This window comes from Anabrus simplex, chromosome 1 (genome assembly GCF_040414725.1).
Source record: "Anabrus simplex isolate iqAnaSimp1 chromosome 1, ASM4041472v1, whole genome shotgun sequence".
Classification (NCBI taxonomy): Eukaryota; Metazoa; Arthropoda; class Insecta; order Orthoptera; family Tettigoniidae; genus Anabrus; species Anabrus simplex.
This window is the reverse complement of record NC_090265.1, coordinates 898,383,480-898,408,418: the sequence shown is the minus strand read 5'-3', so window position 1 is coordinate 898,408,418 and position 24,939 is coordinate 898,383,480. Positions and strand designations below refer to the sequence as shown.

General features: G+C 38.0%; 1 protein-coding gene across 1 annotated transcript in view; it reads right to left on the bottom strand.

The window, feature by feature from the left end:
• Window positions 1–4,791: 4,791 nt before the first annotated feature.
• LOC136857726 (arginine/serine-rich protein PNISR) overlaps window positions 4,792–24,939 on the bottom strand; it is a 248,435-nt gene continuing 228,287 nt past the window's right edge. Inside the window, exon 13 of the mRNA XM_067136603.2 lies at window positions 4,792–5,546. The gene's annotated coding sequence lies outside the window, so the exon portion shown is untranslated. The remainder of the gene's footprint in view (window positions 5,547–24,939) is intronic.

Below are 24,939 nucleotides of genomic sequence, written 5' to 3'. Positions count from 1 at the left end.
AGACAAATATTGAGCAATTACCTTATCGGGTTCAGCTGATGAAAGGTTTGTTTACAAAATGCGCTCACTCGGGTGGGGAAAGAAATATTCAAGGCCGGCGCGCATCAGATAATACAGTTCCAAGGTTGCAGGAAAGACATTTTATCAGGAAATTAGCACCCAAGAGTGAGAAATCCAAACCTCAGATACGTTGTATCGTGTGTTCAAAACACGACGAAAAGAAGACGTCAGTGTACTGCTGACAGGAGTGTGACATGGGACTCTGTCTCGAAGAGTGCTTTGAACTCTATAACACGGAACTACATTACTAAGGAAATATGAAACAATTACATAATTATCTGCATGTACTTAGTTCTGTCATAAGGAATTCCAAATTTCGTGAATGCGGGCTACTCTTACACTTGTAGTAACACTTTAAGTGAATCAATGTATTTCAGTCTCGCGTACTTGAAATTTCATCTGGCCGCGGGGTAGGAAGCTCTTTAAATGGCTGCGACGCTGAGGGGTTAAAACAGAATACACTTCAGCATAGTGGATATTATGATAAGAAATAAATCCTGCACAAGGACTATGCAAGATATCTGATTTCAATCCCTGGGACAAGGAGAAAGAAAAATTATAGGAAAACAAAAGATATAAGGCAGCTGCTTTAAAAGCCATAGAAGGGAAGCACTGGGAGAATATGTTGGATGAATTTACGACACACATTTTTAGAGTGATGGCTTTAAGACACTGCTATTAACTAGGGATGGGCAATGATCTCGTTTGAGACTGATGTCACGGATCTCAAGATCAATACTCCTGCGAGGTGAACTGAGCCACATCCCAGTAATTACGCGCGTAAACAATGCCCGAAGCTTGGTAATTGGTACAGTTGAACCTGCTCTAAAGGACACCCTTATTCAGTGAACACCTCCCTCAATAGACATTTTTCCTCGGAACCGATTTTATTTTACATAAGACAAGTGTTAAATTAACCTCATTTACGCGGACACCTCGAAGTCCGGACAGTGGACATCACCATCTATCCCACCCACTTATGTTAAGCAGTCACTTCGCACGTTGCAGGACACGTTTTTTTACACCGAACCATGTCATCCTTTCTTTTAAAACCATTCTGCAGACATACAGAAATCCCTTTTGAATGTTTGTACTATTTTGAGTCCAGGGAGAGAGAGAGAATGAAATGTAGGCTACATAGGAATGCTGTAGTAGCCGTGAAGTTAATTCCTTTACATTTCTCTTTCCAAACCTGTTGTAATGGTTGTCATGCGTTTTAACTCTGGAGTATATTCCGAGAATTCTAACTGCCCAGGAATGCAGCCAGTGATTGTTTACTTACAAGTTACCCGGGGATTTTCTACTCTGCTTGCATCATTCTCTTGATAACTCAGATTGTCGCTGATAAGGTCGAGGTCAGGTAGCCAAACTGAGAAGGAAAAGACTGATGCTTGTTGTTACAAACGGCCTAACATCTAGGTCATCGACCTAAAGGAAAAGACTTACAGTACATGCACTAATTAGACAGAAATACCGTAGCATTTCAATCGTCAAGTAAACATGAGTAACAAGGGACGAGCGTGTTTAGATCTCAAGACAAGAAGAATTGTGATTATAGAAAGTGCCAAAGGACTTTCAGTGAGAAAGCTTGCCAAAAATTCAAACGTGGGAAAACTCAAACACTATTGTGAAGAACAGGAATTAAATTTTAAAGGACTGGGAGCAAAATAGGAATTGAGGACTGAAAAGAAAGCAGGAGTCAGGTTTTCAGAAGTGAACGTTGAGGTATATGAGTAGTTCAAGTGTGCTCGAGCGAAGAAAACTGTGTGTGAGTGGGCCGATGTTACAAGATAAAGCGCGAGAAATCGCAAATAATCTAGGTGGCTAGATTGTTTTAGAAAACATAACGTTACTTTCAAAATAGTCTAAGGAGGAGGTGGTGATGTGTCTGTGATTAAAGTAGCAGATTGGAAAGATAGGTTAACAGACATCTTGAAGAGTTACAAACTGAAAGACATTTTGAATGTTGACGAAACTGGTCTGTTCTTTAGGGCGATCCTGAAGAAGTCATTAAATTTGCCATACGAAAGTTGCAAGAGTCAAAATGAATCACCATTATGTTTTGTTGTAATGCACTTGGTGAAAAGGAAATTCCTCTGATAATTGGTAAATCCTTGGGACCCAGGCGCTTTAAAAACATGTTCTAGGTGTTGAATGGCATGCAAATAAAAAGGCATGGATGACATCAGCAGTATTCAATAATTGGCTCCTAGCTTTGAATTCCAAGATGAAGACCAGGAACCGTAACATGATCTTGATGCTAGATAGTGCTACATGTCATCCAGAAATACTGCGTTCAAATGTAAAACTGTTGTTCCTTCCAGCCAATACCACTTATCTTCAGCCATTGGATCAAAGAATCATTCAAGCATTCAAATTAGGCTATCACAAGAGAGTTTTATGGTCGTTAGTGGCACACATGGATAAACCAGACCTAGCTTTTGATTTAATGAAGACTTAGAAAAAGATCAATGGTGGTGATGCAGTTTTGTGGACAAAGGCAGCCTGGAACGAAGTCTGCAAAGCCACAATCAGGAAATGCTTTGCAAAATGAGACATTACTATTTCTACAGCTGAAGAACAAGCAGAGGTAGAGGTTCAAAATTAACATGATGAACTTCAGACTTTAGCTACGACAGACCTCACCACCACAAAAAACAAAACAACATGTACCGGATATGAAGAACTGAGGACAAACTAAGTACCATGCATGGTTTAAAACACAAATCACAGATATTGTTAATACCATGAAACACAACCTCTAGTCATAACATAATTAATACATTGTCTATAGCCCAAGAATTTTAAGACATAAATCACTGGTTTACTGGGTAATCTTGAATAAGAGTATTACTGCTGTCTGTATACACTGTCACAATACGTATACTTTGTAAATTATGTAATATTGTTTATTAGTAAACTCACACTAGAACTGAGCAGCCTAGTCACTCATCGAGACATTTTTATGGAATGATGAAGGCCTGTGGTTGACTACTTGTGTACTTGGTACAAACAATATTCAGCTCCACCTATCCATAGGCCTACCTACTACATGCTGTTTACTGCACGATTCAGAGACGACGCTCTTGAGATCTCTCGGCACCTCTTGTGAGTGATAAGTCATTGCACTAGTCTTGAGAAATTTCAAGATCTGTCTCAGACTGCCCATCACTACTTTTAACGCTCCAATGCCTCATTGTATAACCATGTATTAGAGGGTGACTGGATCTAAAATCAGAAAAATATGAGGCACTTTCCTTGAATATTTTGATAATTTCCTTAGGTCAGTGGCAAGTTACATCTACCAAGTGCCAACAGTCTCCTTGAGGGTGGATGAGCGGGTAGAGATTAGGGCACTCTATTGTCCATGGGACTGGAAATGATCCCAAAAGGTGGAAGAACCTACAACTGGTCAACGGCATTAGGATGCGGAAGGCAACGGGAAACCACTGCATTAAAGATCCTGAAGGATACCCCTTTAAGTTCATATGGCATGGCTCTGTGTAACGTAAAATTATTATCCGGAGTTTCTATTCCCCTATTCGGATCACCGGGGGGGGGGGGGGATGCTTTGAACGCTGCTATGACTAGAAACCCCGGCAATTTTGGAAAGATCAAAGAGTATGACAACAAAGTTCAAATTGAAGGACATCCGAAGATGGCAAAACTGCACTTCAGAAGATGCTTTCCATACTGCAACATCACGTTCGGGGCTAGCTATGTGGACCGCCAACCTCCGCTTGGAGAAGGTGCCTCAAGAAGAAGAAGATAAAATAATAAGGCTAGACACGTAATTTTACAACAAATTAAATAATTTTTTTTTTTTTAAACAAAATGAAGAAATATGTTAAATGGAACATTATTTAAGATATTCTTTTACCAGCCTAGTAAGATGTAGAAGGCTGCAAATCTATTTCAGCCTAGTTATACCCCCATTCTTGTATTTTTCCTATGGAATGTATGCTAAATGCTTTATTGCTAAAGAAAATTAAAACATGGGGACAATGGGACAAGCACTAGAGTAAAGAAAGGGACAATCTCATTAATGTCTAGTCACCCTACCGTACAGCCTTCTGTATATTTTTGGAGATACATAGTGGATAATGTAAATTTAGCTCTATCAGATCTCTTACTTATACAAGATGTGCCTCTCATATTATTTGTCATTTCCAGCAGCTAAAATCTAATGATCATAAAGTCCAAGCCTTTGAAAATTACCCAGTTTCATTCTCAATAAGGCATCAATGGTATTGTGCTCAGTAATATTTGATGTTGTACATGGATCTACCACAGGATATTTTACTATTAGCAAATACAAGGTTATCCATACTAAGCAGAAACAATAGGGTATATTTTGTTTTTGTATCTGACAGCACCATTACAAAAGATATGGTGGTGCTTCCTGTACTATCATGGCACTGGTAAAGTAGGCTCTGGACAGAAAAATAAATACACAGGGTTTAGCACTGATTGGGTTAAATGAAGAAGAGAAAGGATTCTTAACTCAGTCCAACGATGAAGCTAAACCCAGAATGTAATTATGGTAAGTACAGAGAAAAAGAGCAATATTTAATAATTTTTTAAATTTCAAATATTTACATTTGGTCTTCAAGTGGATGGTGTCCCTAATGCAATACTTTTGTTTGGAAAATAATCAGACTAGTTTTGGTCCATACATACCTGAAGTATGAGTGATGTTAAGAAAGAGAATTCTTGAGTATTTTCCAACCATTAGTCAGCTTAGAATTAATAGAAATGAGGTGAACTTTATTTTGATTGTAAAGGAGGATTGAATTTCCGCAAAGGAAAACAAATTTTACAAGTGAAATAAAAAAGTAATATATTGCTAACAAAAATCTATACAATACTTCTATCAGCCCTTGTCTTAAAATTTTAATTTTGTTCTATATTTTTATCTGATCTAAATGTTAACAAATTTAGTATACTCAAATAATAATGAAATGTTATAGCAATTTACTGCACCAAACTACATATAAAATAGGAGAAGAAACTTCCAAACATTGTGCTATGAGATTTTACCCAGGAAACATATTATTAAACAAAAAAAATGTTACTTGAAAATCAACACATTCATAGAACATGTGGTCTGACTCACTTGAAGCAGTTTTGGAATATAGAGAAATGTTGGATAATGCGATAGCCAATATTAAAATGAGGTATAAAAGGCACTATTCATTCGCACTACTTCCACTGTCAGATAAACATGGTAATATCTGAGAACATAATGTGACTTACATGTGAATCTTCCTATATCACCTGATTGACAATCAGTGCATGCCTGCAATATTGTACATGAATTCTCTGTATGATTATATCATTTCACACACATTCATACTCCAGTCAAACACATACATATTACACTATTAACTCAACAAAATTAATCAAAACAGATGTTTATTTCTATCTTGAGAATACCAAGAGTGTTGTCAATCTTTAAGTGTCATGCATCTTCTTGGAACGGCCAGCTGAAACAGAGAGACAGATATTCCCAAGGAAAAGGCTAAACTGATGTATAAGGTTGTAAAAAACAAAATGCCTTATCTACAGCAATACTGGGAGTGATCAAAACAAAAGATACTAAGGAGCAGATATGATTGATAACAATAAGACATATGAACAGGATGAGAACAGGTAGTCATTGTAATACATTCAAATCCAAGTACAATGGAATACTCTCAAGGATAAAGAGGGTATGTCCTGCCAAACTGATTCAAAAAGGATATGAAAATAATTAGTATCAAATCATAATAAACCATTTTGCTCTCAACTTAGTTTGGCTCCTGAGATGAATGGTCAGCATTACAGTCTTTGGTTCAGAGTTCTGAGTTTGATTCCTGGCTGGGTCAGGGATTTTAGCCACATGTGGTTAACTCCTCTGGCTGGGGTTATTTTTCATACACGCCTCTTCATTTCAACAAAACACTGCCAAACACCATGGAAACGAAGGGTTGGTATCAGGAAAGGCATCCAGTTGTCCACAATGTGCGACACAATTCACACTCATGACCTCGCTAGGAAGTGGGAAAACAGAAAATGTTCTTTGTTTCAACTTCAATAACTGCAACTCTCATGGGGGTTCTTTTTTCACTCCCACTAGAAATCACAAAAGTTCACAACAAATTTAAATAAAAGCAATACACAATGAAGTGATACTTTCTCGTCTATTTATACTCTTCATGTTCAACATTATACAATATATTTGAACTGTAGAAGTAAAATCATGAACTTCATAATCAAGTATACAATTCTTTTCATCCCTCCAATTATTTGTTTGAATCTATTCTTTTCAATACAGTGTTCCTTATTTGCATAATGTTTTTAAACCTTTCTTGATGGTCTTCCCTTTCTGATTACACAATTTCTTCTGGATACCAGATCAACGGTAAAGTTTCAGAATCATAATCCTAAGTTCCAGGGTTTGATCCCTGCTGAGGTGGTTACGTTTAAAGGGCAGTCAAAACTTTTGGCACACACTGTCATTGTTGCTACTTGACAAAATCAAAATTTTGCAATAGAATTTTACTTTTGTTGCTAGACAGCAGCAATTGGCAGGCACACCACATAGATGGCTTTACTTCAGGTCTGCAACTTAGCCTAGCTGAGACCATTAAATTTTCTTTTTCCTACAGGATGTATGTGAATTTTCCCATTTTTACACATGGCTGTTCCCAGATATGCATTAGTATTTCATGTACCTGTACACCACCCATACTACAGTATTTCAATTGTATGTACTTTATAGTCAATCTTTTTTGCTCTTTTCTTCTTGCTGAAAAAAACACCTGTGTCTTAGGTATAACAATATTCAGTTCACAGTTTATCAGATAATGAGCTTCATCCTAAAACAATATTCTGAACACATGCACATTCCATTTAAGTGAAAAGTCAGCTCCTCCCACACAACTGCCTTGTCATGGACTAAACAACTAACAAATAAGTCTCATCAGATTCAAGCAACAGTGAACATAAAAGAAAAAGATGAACAGAAGGAATCTGAATAAAACATGTCTCATAATCGTCGTCAGTTTCATTAACTACTAGCTGTAGTACTTGTCACTGACAGAACAATCATTTAGCATGTTCACGATTACATTTTTGTCCAACGCGCATATTGTTCCCAATATTCTGAGACACTTATGTGGGCATGCCTCACCATCAGCGGCCTGTCGTGATGTACTTGCTTCCTTGCTCTCTGTGGCCCTTTGCAGTTTCGTCTATATATTTACAACACTAGGCAGATTTTTGTGATTGTGAGTTTGAGAGAATGGCTGTACCGACTGACATCATAAAGCATTCCGACGAAAGCTCTTGACCTTTAGATTTGCAGAATGTCTTCAAAGCATAAACATTTTTTGCCTTATATTCTTATATTATTAAAGAAAAATGTAGCATTCTGATCGGCGAAACTACTTGTCAGTATGGCCACATGCCAGTCCATTGCCGGCCATGTGCATGACGGGAGACATACGATGTGGGAGAGGGGAGGTGGAAGGCGGCAAGCACGCATGTCCAGTTGGACACACTTCCTGGTCAGCTGTTCCAGTCTGTGTTCGTATTGCAGAGAGTGGGTTAGTCCAGAAGAAGCTATTCAGCGCAATTTTACTGGCTCTTTGTAGCTCCCCCTATATTTGCTAGCGTGAAGTGATTTTGGATAAATTATGTTTCCTTCTCCGTGTCATCTCCCCCTACATTTGTTAGCTTGAGTGATTTCGCAGAAATTTAAACCTTTGTAATGGTGTAATATTAACATTTAGGCTGTGAACTTCTTCCATTCCAGTAGTTAGCGAAATGAGTCGATCCCAATATAAATGGTCCGTTATTGGAGTCGATCCTCCGTGTCATACTAATGTAGAAATTCTAAGTTCCCATGGAGGGAATTAGATATTTTTCCACCAATAGAGCATATTTTTTATTTGGCTGACATGGTACTCGCAACAAATCAAGAACAACTTCTAATAATTAATGTAATCATTGACGTGCTTCAACAAAACAAAACAAATTTCAAGAATCTATTTTTCTTCAATGGTCTTGGGGGCACTAGAAACATTTTGGATATACCAAAGTGCTTCTAGCCTGCCTGGTGGCCATGATCGTTAAGGCGATGAAGTCTATACAGTCTTACACCAGGGTTAGTCGGTTTGTATCCTGTTGGTTGAAAACAAGTTCACCAGTAGAATGTCGGCTGGCAGGGTAGGGGAGGTGGTGGTATACAATTTCTAAAAACTTGATTGTGTGCCAGAAGCCTGGATTAAATTCCAAACCTCTCTGCAGTGCTCCTATTGAGTGAGGGCATATGGCGCTGTTAATAGTGGTTCATCCGTTGGATGGGGACGTAAAGTCTTGAGCAGACCCCTTGGAGTCATTTGACAGGAGTAGGCTATGTGCTGGCACCGGGTTTCACCCTCTCCCTTCCATCTATATCACATCACTCATTTCATCTCATTAACTCCTCTGATGAGGTTTATGTCAGGAAGGGTATCCGGTCATAAAAACTTGCTATGGAGATTCACCTCACTTCATACCCGACACTGTAGAGGAACGAGACAAGGGTTGGACATATATACAATACAAAAGTGCTTCAATTTGGGCTTCATGTTATATCAGTAACATGGACAGGAATAGCCACTGTTTTGCTGTCTAGCGGTTCAACAGTGCATATTACATTCAAAATTCGTTGTCTGGATTAAAATTAATTTCCAAAGCAGCTGACGATAATCGATTAGCTCGGCTCAAAATGGAAAAAAAGCCTGAATGGCAAATAGTCGTTTATTAATGTGTGTGAATCGTCTTCTAATATATATCATATAGTCGCCATAAGACCTATCTGAGTCGGTGCTACGTAAAGCCACTAGCGCAAAAAAAAAAATAATATCACAGGTAATGACATTCCATTCTTTCTGGTAGGAAAAATTATTGTTCTTGGGGGAGATTTCATAAGGTTTTGCCACAAGCTTATCACCAAACAATTATTTGCTCATAACTATAATAACTACTCTCCTCTTTGGCCCTTCTTACGTAAAAATATGTGAGAAATAAAACAAAAAATGGCTTTTTTTTTTTTTTGCAAGAAATCTGTAACGGTGACTACCCCTCTGTAGATGGTGATGGATCAAATGTTATTGAACTACTAGCCAGAATTCACGCACATGATGATACTGTGATTGAAATTTACAGCAAAACGTTCCCTTCGGTGAAAGATGACATTTTCTCAAAAGCTATCATTCTTAATTAATTTGAAAGCCACTGGGCTTCAAAGCCACACACTAAGCTCTACATATTAACACTGAAGACGAAAGCTAGCTACTTCGATATCCTACACAATTCTTGAATTGATTGTTTGTCTCCACATATTCTTATTCTAAAGATTGGAGCCACAGTTATGCTCCCTACAAATCTGAAAGTTTCCCAACGCCTCCTAAACGGAACCAGATTTTGGCCTAATTGTAAGGAGTATGTACAAACATTGTTTAGATTTGGAAATAATAAGTGGAGATAAAGCTGGACTGAGAGCTCTAATCCCTTGAACTGACTTAACAATATCCAATAAAATACTTCCATTTTCTTTCAAGAGGCATCAATTTCTAATTCGCTTGACATTTTCTATCATGATCAATAAATCTTAAGGAACATGAAGGTCTCTATTTACCGCAGCCAGTTTTCAGCCATGACCACCTAAATGTTGCAATGTCAAGACAGCAATATTTTAAAGTGGCAATAGTGCCAAAAGGTAATAGTACAACGAATGCAGCAAGCAAGTGGGTGCGTGGTTTGGGTCACATAGCTACCAGCTTGCATTCAGGAGATAGTGGGTTTGAAACCCACTGTCGGTAGCCCTGAAGATGGTTTTCCGTGGTTTCCCATTTTCACACCAGGCAAATGCTGGGCTGTATCTTAATTAAGGCCTCAAGCTTTCCTCCCAACTTCTAGCCATTTCCTATCCCATCGTCGCCGTAAGACCTATCTGTTACAAGTTATAAACCTCATTATTGATCCATATTGAAAACTGTTATAGTTGAAAAGCAATGAAGGTATTAAATAAAACACCTGTTCAATACTTTACATCCACTTATAAGTGGTTACATAAATATATTAATACTTAATATTTTCGGGACATTTTCTACGATAATCAACTGACACTTCTGTTTCCTCATTATTTATATCTTCATGTTTATGACATTAACAGCGGCCCTGAACACGTTTGCAAGACATACTTTTGTGTGCTTGTGTTAACGCCTTTAATTTGTTGGCAATATATGCAATATCACATTAGGTGAAATAACAGCCAATTTTTTTTTGAACCAATTTTATGAACCATATAATTTTATAAGAAGTTTTAGTCTCAGACTCATTAACTTTAGAATTACCATATCCAATGCTCCAATAACATGTTTTAATGTATCAATGTATTATTCACATTAAGAGTACCAATTTTTAGTAATTAAGCTACAAGGCTAATCTTTTAGCTTCTCTTTTATTACTATGTGTAACTTTATAAGGTTGTATTTTAGAATGAAGATGCCGTCCCAAAAATATTAAGAATTAATATATTTATGTAACCACTTATAAGAGGATGTAAAGTATTGAACAGGTGGTTTAATAAATACCTTCATTATTTTTAAACTATAGACCTATCTGTGTCGGTGTGTAAAGAAAATGGTAAAAAACAAAGTACAAGTAGAAGGAGTATCATATATAAGGAAATCTTCCAAGGCCTATTTACCTCATTGACTGTCATGTCTCGACAGGTTTCAGCTAGTATTATTTATCTTTCATTACTGCTGATCTTGATTTCATCTCTTCCTTCCAGTATAAATGAAAGCCAAGTAACGGGTTAATATTAAAAAAATACAGACAGATGTACAAAGCCTTTAAAACATTGCCGGAATGATATCTATAGCAACTCTCCTTACAATATATAGCAAGGGTCTTAAATTATTTTGCCCTGGGGTCTGGGTTGATGGTAATATTGCAATAAAGGGGCTCTGGGGTCCAAATATTTGAGGCAAGTGCTGGTATTGCTTATGGTGACTGGTTACTCTGTATATGAGTACACAAAAAAAGTAAATACGGTGTATATTAGTATCAGTTAGCACTGTACCAAGCGAGGTGGCCATTCGATTAGGGCCGCGGCGCGCAGTTGTGTGCTTGCATTTGGGAGATAGTGGGCTTGAACCCCACCTTTGGCAGCCCTGAAGGTGGTTTTCCATTTTCACACTAGGCAAATGATGGGGCTGTACCTTAATTAATGCCATGGCTGCTTTCTTTCCACTCCTAGCCCTTTCTTATCCCATCGTCACCATAAGACCTATTTGTGTCGGTGCAACGAACGTGAAGCAACTTGTAAAAAAAAACAACGTTTGCGCTGTATTTCCATGAATTTTTAAATTTCGACTACTGGAGTATTTACATACAATCCAATCACATACAAATAAAAGTTTAGATCAATGATATTTTAAATTCAATTATAATATGCACGTTTGAAATATAAAATTCACCCATTCAATCTTATTAGCGAGAGATGCGGCATGACTTGTTTTATGAAATCTTTTGAAAGTTTGGAATGCACACAAAGTTCCAGTAATTCCTAAGCAGTCCCTTAAGTGTCAATTAGTAATTCTGGATCCAAAATTATTTTTCATTAAATTTATATCAGAAAACATACTTTTGAAAATGTTGACCCAAACATTCTTAGCATACGAGGATGTTTTGAAAAGTTTTCGGAATCACCGCTAGATGTCAGTGCTAGAGCAACGAGGTTCCCGCGCAATAATCACATATCCTTTGTAAGTGAACACGTGGCGCGTCAGTGCTCTAGCTGCTGGAGTGTGGTAGTGACGACTCTTTGTTGTTGTTCCCACGTAGTGATTTGTGACAATGGAAAAAACTGAGATTCGAGCAGTGATTAAATACTTTGTAAAGAAAGGTATGAAAGCAAAGGAAATTCATGCTGACTTTCAGAACACACTGGGGGACTCTGCTCCTTCATTTTCAACTGTTGCCAAGTGGACCAGCGAGTTTAAATTTGGTCGGGAGAGCTTGGATGATAATCCGCGTAGTGGACGGCCAAAAAGTGTTACAACCCCAGAATTTATCGTAAAAGTGCATAAAATGGTCAAGGAGGATCGTCGACTGAAAGTGCGGGAGATTGCTGAAGCTGTAGGGATGTCTTCTGAACGGGTATATTATATTTTAATCGAAGAATTGGGTGTGAAAAAATTATCCGTAAGATGGGTGCTGCGGCTCTTGACGTTGGACAATAAACGCACCAGATTGGAAATGTCCGAACAAAGTCTGGCCCATTTTCAGTGCAACCAACAAGATTTTTTGCGCCCGTTTGTGATTACAGATGAAACTTGGGTCCACTACTATACCCCAGAGACAAAACAGCAGTCAAAGCAGTGGGAACATGCTGGTTCACCACCACCAAAGAAAGCAAAGGCAGTGCGTTCGGCTGGAAAGGTCATGGCCTCAGATTTCTGGGATGCAAAAAAGCATTCTGCTGATAGATTATCTTCCTACTGGCCAAACAATTACGGGGCAATACTATGCAAACCTCCTAGACCAACTACAGGAAAAGATACACGAAACAAGGCCTGGTTTGGCAAGGAAAAAGGTCATCTTTCATCACGACAACGCTCCGCCGCACACAAGTGTTATTGCCATGGCAAAAAAAACTTCATGAACTGGGGTACGAATTGTTGCCACATCCACCTTATTCATCTGATTTGGCACCATCAGACTTTCATCTATTCCCCAAGCTGAAAATTTTTCTCGGTGGACGGAGATTTTCTACAAGGGAAGAACTGACAGCCGAATTGGAGAGGTATTTTGCAGGCCTGGAGGAATCTCATTTTCGAGATGGGATCAAGGCATTGGAACATCGCTGGACCAAATGCATTAGTCTACAGGGAGACTATGTTGAAAAATAAAAGCAGTTCCACCAAGGTAAGATACTTAATTCTAGTACATTCCGAGAACTTTTCAAACCACCTACGTATATTTGGAAAACTTGCACAAGTCAGGGTATGGATCTCTATCAAGAGAGAACCAAAATGACACATTAGCTTCCTCTGACCTTTCTTCGGTCATCTGCAGCTAAAGCATTATAAGATAATAATTATTCATTTGATGAACTGTGTAATTCACCAAACCGCACTGTGCAGCAAATTGGTTCTGAAGTTGTCTGATGTAATGAGTACAATCATTCATATGGTTAACTGTTTATGTGAGAGATCATTAACACACACAATTTTCCGAGACTACCTTGAGGAACTTTGTGCCATGCACACAGATCTTTCATTTCACAACACTGTGACAAAATGCAACATTACTATTTTGATCTCAAATATGGTGTACCAGTCCCTTAAATCTCCCGTAATGCTATGAACATCACCTGTTGCCACCGATCATAGGTTCTCCCATTTCATATCTTACTGGGATGAAATGGTGCATAGTACCCGATGCATGTCTTCCGCACAATTGTGTTAATAGCCTTGAGCCAAACAATTTCCCTACAAGTCGAACATGATGAAAAATACGAATATATACACACAACTGAACATAGTTCTATTTGAAGATTAGTACACAGCCAAAAAGAACACAAAAGCAACACTTAATTCCTGTTTGACTTAAACATACATCAATGAAAATTCTAACCAGCACACATTTGTAGCAGTAGACAACTGTACATTTTCACGGCTTGAATGACTTTACATCATTTGGAAATAACGTCCCGAATGTTTCAACAAGAAACTCCTTCATACTTTCAGAGATAACAAATGATTCTTTCTTTTTCTTAACTAAAAATCCAAATGTTTTTAAAGACGCTTGTGTTGCCTTCTCTTATTCTGTGATAACTTGCCTTATGAGCCTTTAAATCAATGGATATCTACGTTATCATGGCTTGAATGGTAAAACCGTACTAGACAAATGATCAGAAATTGTATTCTCTATTATAGTTATGCTTTATTTATCAATAGGACCACTAATAACATAGATAATTGAGAATTACATTTTAGGCCTTTGCCTAAACTACCCATCCACCCCGTGTAGATAAACTTATTCATAGCCTAGACTTATTCACCAACTTTAGCCTCCGTGGCTGGACAAAGCAGAGACGGGACAGGTTTTTCTCTGGGTACTCCGGTTTTCCCTGTCATCTTTCATTCCAGCAACACACTCCATGTCAATCATTAATCATTGTCCCAGGAGTGCGACAGGCTTCGGCAGCCGGCACAGTTCCTATCCTTGCCGCTAGAAGGGGCTTCATTCATTACATTACTGACCTGGTCGAATGACTGGAAACAGGCTGTGGATTTTCATTTCACTTATTCACCAACTTTATATGCACATTCGAATTAAATTCTGCTGAGCAATTTTCTCGTGCGTACATACATAGACGATGATGGAAAATTAAAACGGCATTTCCTTCTTACTCTGGATACAATCAATTCTTTTTAAATTAAAACTCTTATTTTATATACAACACAGCTAGTCCTCAAAGTAAAGGCAGTTTGATTCCATGGCCTTGAGGCATCTCTCTGCCAGTGCCATGATTCCACGATTATATCAGTCTATTTTCGATGCAAGAAATTTGTGGATGCCACCTTTAACTTCTTTGATGTTCTAAAAGTTTCTTCCTTGTGAGCAATGGATCTGAACAAATGGTAATTAGAAGGGGCAAAGTCCGAAATTGTGGTAATTCTATTTTACTCAGTTCCTGGATTTTTACTTTGGTAGTTTAAGCTGTGTGTGTGTACTTTTGTTGTCCTGCTGCAATGGTACTCTCTTGTGATTTATCAATGCAGGGAATCTTTCAGCTGTTTCAGCTGTAATAACATGAACTCATTCAAGTTGTTCAGAATACAACTAAGTATTGATAGCTTGTCTGTACCGAGCGGGGTACCTGCACACGTTAATGCGCTAAAGCAAGGAACTTAGAATACCGATACTCAATAGATAGGCAATTCCAGGAATGTGTGTTGCCATTGGTCAGCGGATTGTGACATCATCAGGAAGATCATATCATGCAGGCTGCAACATTCTCTTCCATTAACTGTTGTATGCAAAGTGATATTTATAGGTTTTTCCTCTTTTCCAACTAGAAAGATTTACTTTTGTGATTTCAAACATATTTTAAAATCATTCATATTTTTCATAATTCGTTTGATATTTAAAGGGTCCTAACAGCTAGGTCATCGGCCCTTTCATAATTCAGAAAAATATATTAAATACTTTTCGTAGAGAAAATGTGCCAGCCTCGTAAGCCTTAGTCCGGCATGTTTATGATTAATAATCGTAACAGAAAGAAAATGTTTAAAAAAATCTTTAATATTTTTCATCATCATCATCATCATCATCATCATACGAGACGGATCTGGATGTCACAAGGCTGTCCACATGACACATCAGGAAAAGTGAGAAATAACTGTGAACCAGTCTTGTTCAGAGGATAGTTTTGCTTCAAGACTATGATTATTTCTTTGTGTTCCCAATGAACTGTCAATTAATTTCCACTTGAAGGCAACGTAGCCTGTAAAGTATTTCTAACTGAAACCAGGGGATGACTTTTCAGTCACTTCGATGCAAGTTTGCTAGAAAGGAAATTCTGGAATTCTTCAGTTTCTTCCCCAAATGTAACAGAATCAGAAAAGGTAGAAGGCTGAATTCTGTCCGCAGCAGTTCGTATTTCCAGTTAGTATTAAGAGGTGCATTCTATTCTTCACTTTGAAAAGAGTGGGATTGTTTTAAAATATACAGAGACCTTGAACTCTAGAAAAAGAATTCTCCAGTCAGTCTTGATTCAGTCTAAAAGCCAAAAAGTATCTTGCTCCAGTAATTTTCACCTCTCCAAAGAATACAATAAGAGAGTTGATGGAAAATAAAAATCCTTTCTGGAATGGGAGGAGACTGATTCTTTTACCCAGCTGCATACTCTAGCAAATGTCTAAAAATCGTCTTAAGATGTTCTGTTGACTTTGATGGTTCAGGCCATAACCACAAACCTCAGCATTTTTGTAGTTAAGAACACTTGACTTCAAAACACTGAATACATGATTTGTTAGTTCAATATTTCGCTCATGATCATTATGTATAATATATTTCTAATGCTTGGGCAGTGCGACATAAAAACAGCTGTTCAGCCATTCCGACATTTTGCTGAGGATGCCCAGTAACACTCAGGTGAGCTATTATATATGGTGTATGATTTAAAGGACACTTTTCTGATGCTTTAGGAGAACTTCTATTAGATTCTTTGTGACACTGGTCCCATCTGACAGTGATTCCATCAAATGTGGGAAAGATAATAGGAATGGGAAGCATTTATTGGACTTCTCTGCTAGTATGGAATTAACAGTTACGAATACAATCTTCAAGCATAAGGTTGTTCACTGCTACACATGGGAGGGTAGGGGCACCAGATTCATAATAGCGTACCTCGTAAGACTTTGAATTCAAGAAATCTGTTAGGAATGTGCGGGTATTCCGGGGACTTTGTGATGATACAGACCACTATCTGATCCGTAGTGAATTAAGTATCTTTAGGCCTAGGACAGAGAAAGTGAAAACTGCCTGGAGACAAATAAGAGTAGAGAATCTACAGGATGAGAAATACATGAATATGATTACTGAAAAGTTTCAAATAATAGACAGTAGGAAAGTTCAGGATATAGAAAGAGAATAGGTGGCATACAGAGGTGCTGTATTAGAAACAGCACGGGAATGCTTGGGGACAATTGCATGTAAAGATGGGGGAAAAGCGTATATCGTGGTGGAATGTAATAAGATTAGCATGGAATGCTAGTAAGATACCTTGTGATTGTACAAAAGCAGTAATTACACCAATTGAAAAGCAAGGAAACAGGAAGGTTTGCAACAACTATCGATATATTTCATTGATCAGTGTACTGTGCAAGGTGTTCACTGGTATTTTGGAAGGGAGGATGTGATTATTACATTACGAAGCAATTTTAACCCCTCCCACTACATTTAACCATTTCAGGTCTTCTTTCATCCATTCCTGCTGGTTTATAACAATGGAGTTTATTTACCATCCTATCCACTACCTCAAGCATAATTTCACCAACAACACTGTCTTCCTCCCCATGACCTTGGTTGTTCACGAAGTCCCCAGAAAGATTTCCTTAATATTCCTTCCACCTGTCCAATGATTCCATGGTATCTACTATCAGTTTACCTGATTTACCCAAAACACTATTCATTTCTCATTTCCCCTCCCTTTCTTAGATTCTTTACTATTCAGAAATGTTTTCCTGCTGCTTGACCTAGCCTTTCCAGGTTATTACCAAAATCTTCCCACGACTTCTTGGATGCAACGGTTATTTGTTTCATTCAGTTCCCTTCATCTATATACAATTCTCTGTCTGTATCAGTTCTTGTTTGGAGCCAATTCTGATACATCTTCCTTTTACGTTTACAAGCCGTCCTCACTTCATCATTCCACCACGATATTCGCTTTTCGCCCCATCTTTTCATGCAATTGTTCCCAAGCATTCCCTTGCTGTTTCTAATACAGCACCTCTGTATGTCACCCATTCTCTTTCTATATCTTGAACCTTCCTACTCTCATTTATTTGGAACTTTCAGTAATCATATTCATGTACTTCTTGTCCTATAGATTCTCTACCCTTATCTGTCACTAGACACTTTCTCCGGCCTAGGCCTAGAGATGCTTAGTTCACTACAGATCAAATAGTGGTCTGTATCATAAAAAAATCCCCGGAATACCCACACATTCCCAACAGATTTCCTGAATTAGTCTGTTATGAGGTAGTCTTATTATGAATCTGGTGCCCCTAACCTCGCACGTGTAGCAGTGAACAGCCTTATGCTAGAAGAATATATTTGTAACTGTTAATTGCATACTAGCAGATAAGTCCAATAAATGCTTCCCGTTCCTATTATCTTCCCCACATTTACTGATTACCATTTCATATCCTTCACGTCGATTTCCAACTCTTGCACTGAAATCGCTCCTTAGCACTATCCTATCCTTGCCGTTGACCCTAACTACGATGTCACTCGATGCTTTGTAAAACTTGTAAACTTCACCCTCATCTGCACCCTCACATGGTGAGTACACTGAGACAATTCTCGTCCTAATTCCTCCAACTGCCAAACTACCCACATCATTAGACCATTTATGTGACTAACAGAAACTATGTTGCATACAACAGTATTCCTAATAAACAGTGCTACTCCCCACTCTGCCCATCCCTTTTTAACATCCGTCAAGTACACTTTATAATCTCCTATCTCCTCCTCGCTATCTCCCCTTACCTGAATATAATTAACTCCTAACTCATCCAGACGCATCCTGTTTGCTGACTTACTTTCTACTTTCTTTCTTCCATATGCCCCATTAAAAATGATAGCTCCTCATCGGATTCCATTTTGTTTGCCAAGTTGTTTCCGAGGAATCCTTCACTTGTCAAATAGGAGTGGGTCTCCGTTACTCCCATAGATCCAAGGCTTAACATTCTGAGTGTGTTGCAAGATATAGAATCATTCCGTATTAACGGTTTTCACTTTACAAAGGAAAAATTTAATGTATCCTCCTATTCAATACATTCAGTTGTTCACGAAGTCCCCAGGAAGATTTCCTTAATATTCCTTCCACCTGTCCAATGATTCCATGGGATCTACTATCAGTTTACCTGATTTACCTAAAAAGCTATTCATTTATTTCCCCTCCCTTTCTTAGATTCTTTACTATCCAGAAATGTTTTCCTGCTGCTTGACGTAGCCTTTCAGGTTTCCACTATGGTCACATACAGTTTACCATGCATCTGTTATTTTCTCCAACACAGCTTCTCAATTTTGTCGCTGCCCCCCCCCCCATTTAGTCACACACACCTAGCCAACATTGGAAACAATCATCAAAAATGGGACCACTAACTTGAGAAGAAATTGAGAATGCTGCTATTCTAAAATATGAAATTCATCGGCGTTTTTCCATCACAGGTCACATACATTTCACCTGGCACATTGTCTCCTCTCAAACTTGGATTCTCAAGCTTTTTCGCTCCCCTCCTAGCCATTTGTGTGATGGTGACTCTACAAAGACAGACTGTCGGTTTTGAATTTTCAACATAGTGATTTAGTTCTGTTTTTGAATTGTATCAAATTGCAAAATTTTTAGATTAAGAGGTCTGCAACCTCACTATAAGCACTTATTGTTCGTTTCTGTCTATATCATTTGTTTTTCATTTCTTTTCTTCTTAGGTTTAACACACTTTTTAGATTCAGTTATGTATAATATTAACCTTTTTTCACTGAATTTGTCTCAACAAGATATTTATTGCTCCATCTAATGTAGGAAAAGTTGTATATTATATTGTTTTTTATTTCCGTCATGTCTCTCTTGTTTTTCCATTTGTTCCTTCATTATGTTTTTAGCACTTTTTAGCTTGTATCATGTAAATAACTTTAATCCCCCTTATTTCATTGAAGATGGGTCAAACCAGTCGAAACATGTTTGAATTTTTTACTCCATCTAATGCTGGAATTATGTACTGAATAGGATACATTAAATTTTTCCTTTGTAAAATTCTGAGTGTCCTCAGTGAAATTTCTGTGAAGCACGATGCTACCGTTACTTACACGTAGTCAAAGTGAGGATCTCTCCTCTATCATCAATCAATACTGATCTGCATTTAGGGCAGTTGCCCAGGTGGCAGATGTCCTATCTGTTGTTTTCCTAGCCTTTTCCTAAACGATGTCAAAGAAATTGGAAATTTCTAACAGTTTAGGGACCACTAGTAAAATGTACAGTCCTAGCTACCTGAGCACGAGGAGATGGTGGTGATTATTGTTTTAAGAGGAAGTACAGCCATGACTGAGAATATGTCTGAGATGCCCACTCCCATTCCATAGCAACTGGTATCCTGATTTGGGACCACTTACTAGACCACTCAGCCGTTGCCCATGGTTCATGAACTAGGACACGACTACAGTAACCCACAACACAAACCCTTTAAAAAGCCCTAAGTACGTAAATATAATTGATAACTTTTAATACAAAGACAGGTACTGTACTTTATTATGTTGTTATACAGTTGATTGTTCTTACTTACAAAACTGACTTACTTTTCATTTTGTTAATTCAGACTTTTGCTAATGCAGACAACTTTCTTTTTTTCTTTTTTTTGCTAGTGGTTTAACGTTGCACTAATACATCAAATGTTTTTGGTGACACAAGGATGGGAACGGGCTAGGATTGGGAAGTTAGTGGCCGTAGCCTTCATTAATGTACAGCCCCAGCATTTGCCTGGTGTAAAAATGAGAAGCTATGGAAATTTAATATTAACAACTACATATTTGGTCCATATTGAAAGGAGACTAACATACAATAAAGGAGAGTACAAATAATTTATCAATACAAAATATGTTGCTAATACAAGATCACAACATTTTTATTAGGTACCGGTTTTGATGTCTTTGGACACCATCATCAGCCACAATAGGTCAAATGAACAAAGATATATATATATATTAAATATTAATACACAGATATACAGATACATAATCTTAAGACCGTTCTCAATTACAAAAGCCGAGGTGGACATCCTGGGTGGTGGTCCTAGTAGATTTTCAGAAAGATGACTCTGTGGACAGAGACACCCTTTTCTCCATACTATGGGAACTTGGTCTGGATGGGAAGACCCTACGATTAGTTCAAGCCACTCTGAGGAACACAATGTCCAAGTTCAGGTTCAGAGGTAAACTATCCAAAAGCCTTCCAATCAGAACAGGAGTTAAACAGGGTGATGGTCACTCCTGCATTCTCTTCAACTGTGTCCTGGTAAAGATCATTAGGGATTGGAGAATGATGCTACCATCAGGAGCTGGATTGAAGCTTGGGTACAAGAGAGACAACCTCATTGTCCCATGCCTAGCCTTTGCCGATGACCTCATTCTACTGGCAAACAATATAGAAGAGGTTACCTACAACTTACAGAGTCTTTATAGTGCAGCGGTCAAGAGTGGTTTGAAGATCAGCATCCAGAAGACTGAATTTATAACCAATATCAAGGAGGCCTCTTCTATAATTCCTCTCACGGACGCTACCATACGAAAAGTACCTGTAGTTAAGTACTTGGGAGAATGGATCTCTGTGAATCAGAGCGAGAACCTAGCCATAGATGTCAGATGTACCAAGTTTGAAAGGGCTTATCACTCGTGTTGTAGTATCTATTCATGTAAGTGCCTCTCCAAGAACCTCAAACTCAGACACTACAACTCTGTCGTCAAACCATCTGTTCTGTATGCTTCTGAGTGCCTTGTAATGGCCAGGAAGGGTCCACTCAGAGAGCTGGAGTTAAGAGAGGAAGGTCCTGAGGAGGATATTAGGACCAATCAGAGAGGAAGGAGGCATTTACAGAATCCGCCATAATGATGAACTGTATGAACACCAGGAGGACTTCATCACGTCTATAAGGAAAAGGCGCCTGACCTTTTATGGACAACTGGCCCGTTTGGATTCCGAAAGACTCACCAACAGGATATTCACAGTAACAGGAAGAGGCAAGGCTTCTAAGAACAAATGGATCACGTCAGTTAAGTCGGATATGGAACAACTAGATATCCCACTGGGACAAACTCATGACCGACTAATGTTCTGTCAAGCCATCCAACACGGAGTTTTCCCAACGCCCTTACAAGTAAGAAAACTACAGGGACTAAGTGGACAGAGGAGAGAATGCTGACTCATAGTCAAAAAATGAAGGAATATTGGAAGAAGAAGAAAGCAACAACTTTGCCGAAGAGTAGATACGAGCCCTATGGTCCTTAGTAGGCCTAAACGACAAAGAAGAATACAAAATATAGAACATTAGTAATAAAATGACATTAATGAACACTGAATGAATGTTGAATATTGACATCTAAAAGCTGACATAAAACATTGTTCCTCTGTTGATAATATGTAACTTGGTAGTGGCCTGTAGCATCAGTTTTTCATAAGGTAAACAATAAATTATACAATAATTAAGCAAGTGGATCTGTTAACAGTATTGACAGAAGTATTGTTGTGAAACCAGAAAGTTCTAATGCAGACCACCCCAACTCGAGCACTTAGTGCTGGGGCGCACCAGCGCTGCACTCAGCAGCACCGTTCCCCTCCTTCCCCACAAACCCAGCGCAGTGGTCGGTGCATGTGTGCATAAGAGACAGTACATTCATTCTCATTCCCTCTGTGTGTGTGTCATTTTCAGTGGAATCTACTCGATAGAACAGATAGCGGAGCAGTTGGTTTCACCTTTGTTAAAAATGGCGTTTAATCCTTCATGGGCGGATTCATATTTTGTTCTCAATACCGAAGGGAAAGCTCAATGTTTAATTTGTCATGTCATTTTAAGCGTAAAATCTTCAACCGTTCGACTACACTACCACAATAAACATGTTTCAACCTATGATGACGTTGGTGCAGCAAGAACCGAATGAAATACTAAGTTAAAATAGGAATTGGCAAATTCTTCAGAGATAAGTAATAACTTACTCGTTAGGAATTGTTTTACATACAATTTAGGGGATTTGTTTTCGTTTTTGGGTTTGTAGTATTAAGAACTGTTTAGAATTAGTCTTAGATGTGCTGCTAAGAAAACACAAAGATAATTATTTTATCTCCCTGCCCTACAGATACTTGAACCCAACACTTTAGAAGGCGCAGTTCGAGCAAGTTATAGGCCATTGTTGCTCTGAAAATTGCAAAATGTGTGCGACCCTTTACTGATGGTGATTTGTAAAAGAATGTTTAATAGAGTGCTCGGAAGTATTGCGTCCACGTGCTGTGGCCCACTTTGAGGCGATAAGCTTGTCAAAAAAAAGTGATCTCTCGTTGTGTACAGGAACCTGGTTGGTGCGGACTAGAAAGAGCAATTGCGGAACAAATGTGGCATTTTCCAGAAGTACTTGTTTGCTCTTGATGAGACTACTAACAGAAATGACGTGGCAGAGCTATTTTCGTCAGAGGAGTCGAAAAAGATTTCGCTATAACTGAGGAACTACTGGACATCAGTCCCCTCAAAGATACTACCACCGGCACAGATATACATTTGCAGCTGTTGAAGAGGCAATGAACGATATGGGCTTATCACTCGGAAATCTGTAGTGTGTCGCTACTGACGGAGCACCAGAGAAGTCGTCAGGTGGGCAAGGTTTTACAGGCTGCGTCAAAACGAAGGTACGTGATGCTGGCTTACCTTCAATATTATCAGTACACTGTGTTTTACATCAAAAACAATTATGCGCAAAGAACTTTCGCAACTTTAAATCTGTTATGGTTACTGTGTCAAAATGTGTAAATTTCTGCAGAAAGCAATGTTTGAACCATCGGCAGTTCAAAGAATTTTTAAAAGATCTCGAGGTAGAATGTAGTGACATTCCCTTTTATTGTATTGTGCACTGGTTAAGTTGCACGAAAGGGCTGGCAACCTTTTTTGCAATAATTGAAAAAATTGCTCTGTTCATGGAAATGAAAGGTTCTCCACTGCCAACTTTGCGGAATAAACAATGGGTAGCTGACCTCTCTTTCTTGGCGTCTTATTTGAATGATTTAAATATTTCATTGCAACGGAGAAACAAATTGATTGGCACCATGTGTGATAGAATTAAGGCCTTCAGATTGCAGAGTTTGTTATTGAAAAGTCAGCTCGAAGCTGGAAATTTTGACAATTTTCCTTCATTAAAATCATTACATTTGTCTACTTATGAAAATCTTTGAGACTATCAGACGTTGTTACAGACTTTGCACTCTGAATTCAGTGCCCCATTCAAAGAAATGAATGATATGGCACCTCAACTTGAAATATATACTCTGTTTTTTAGATAGTATATTGAACAATCTGTTGTCAACTTGGGTTTGAAATATATCCCATTGAGCGCTTGAGAGTTGTTGAGCTGCTTCAAGGTAAAGCTCATTGAGTCGACTGTTTACAAAAGATTTTTTCTTATAAAGGAATTTTGTTATTTAACCAAATCTTGTTAATTTAGGCTTGGGTTCTAGAATGGTCAGCAGAAATGTGTTTTCTGTTACAAGTTTTAAAAAAATTGGGAGTTAATTTGTGTGCGATACATTGTTAGAAAGTTAATATCTTTGCCTATTTTTGCAATCTTAATTTTTAGACCCATGTAATGATAGGTCTTAGATTTCGCCTGGTAAGCATCATCATTTAAAGTTAAAAACTTCATCACTGATCCGTATTGAACTAATAATTAACAATGTTAGAAAGAGAAAGATGTTCCACCTATTCAATACAATAAAAAATTGTTGCACCAAATTAATGTTGCAACATGTTTAATATGTTATGGGACCATGTCATCATCAGTACCCTAGATAGAAAGCTCAACACACTCAAAAACAACTCAGCGCTAAGCAGAAATGTTACTAAAGTAACTAAAAAATGGAGCACACGACAACATAATAAAGAAGTTCCATCCACCTGTAGTCAACTTATCAAAAACAACTCTAGATGATGATGATAACTCGATCCTCTCTTATGGCCCTAAACATAATTTGCCTAACACATTTAGTTACAGAATCTGAAATAGCCATCAGTAAAATGCCCATAGATTTACAAGACGAAGTAAGACTAGATGTAAAGAAAAAATTAAATAAGATTCACACCACTATTACAAATATAAAATCTACTAATAGAGATACTTTCCCTGAAAGAGAACTCATTTTCAAGCTAAACAAGAAAATTGAAAATAAAATCTCATCATTACAAAAGCAGATAAGGGTAACACAACCGTTGTTATAGATAAAATTGAATACATTGGAAAAAACCAAAAATTTTTTCAGCAATAATTCTTTTTCAATAATTCAAAAAGACCCAA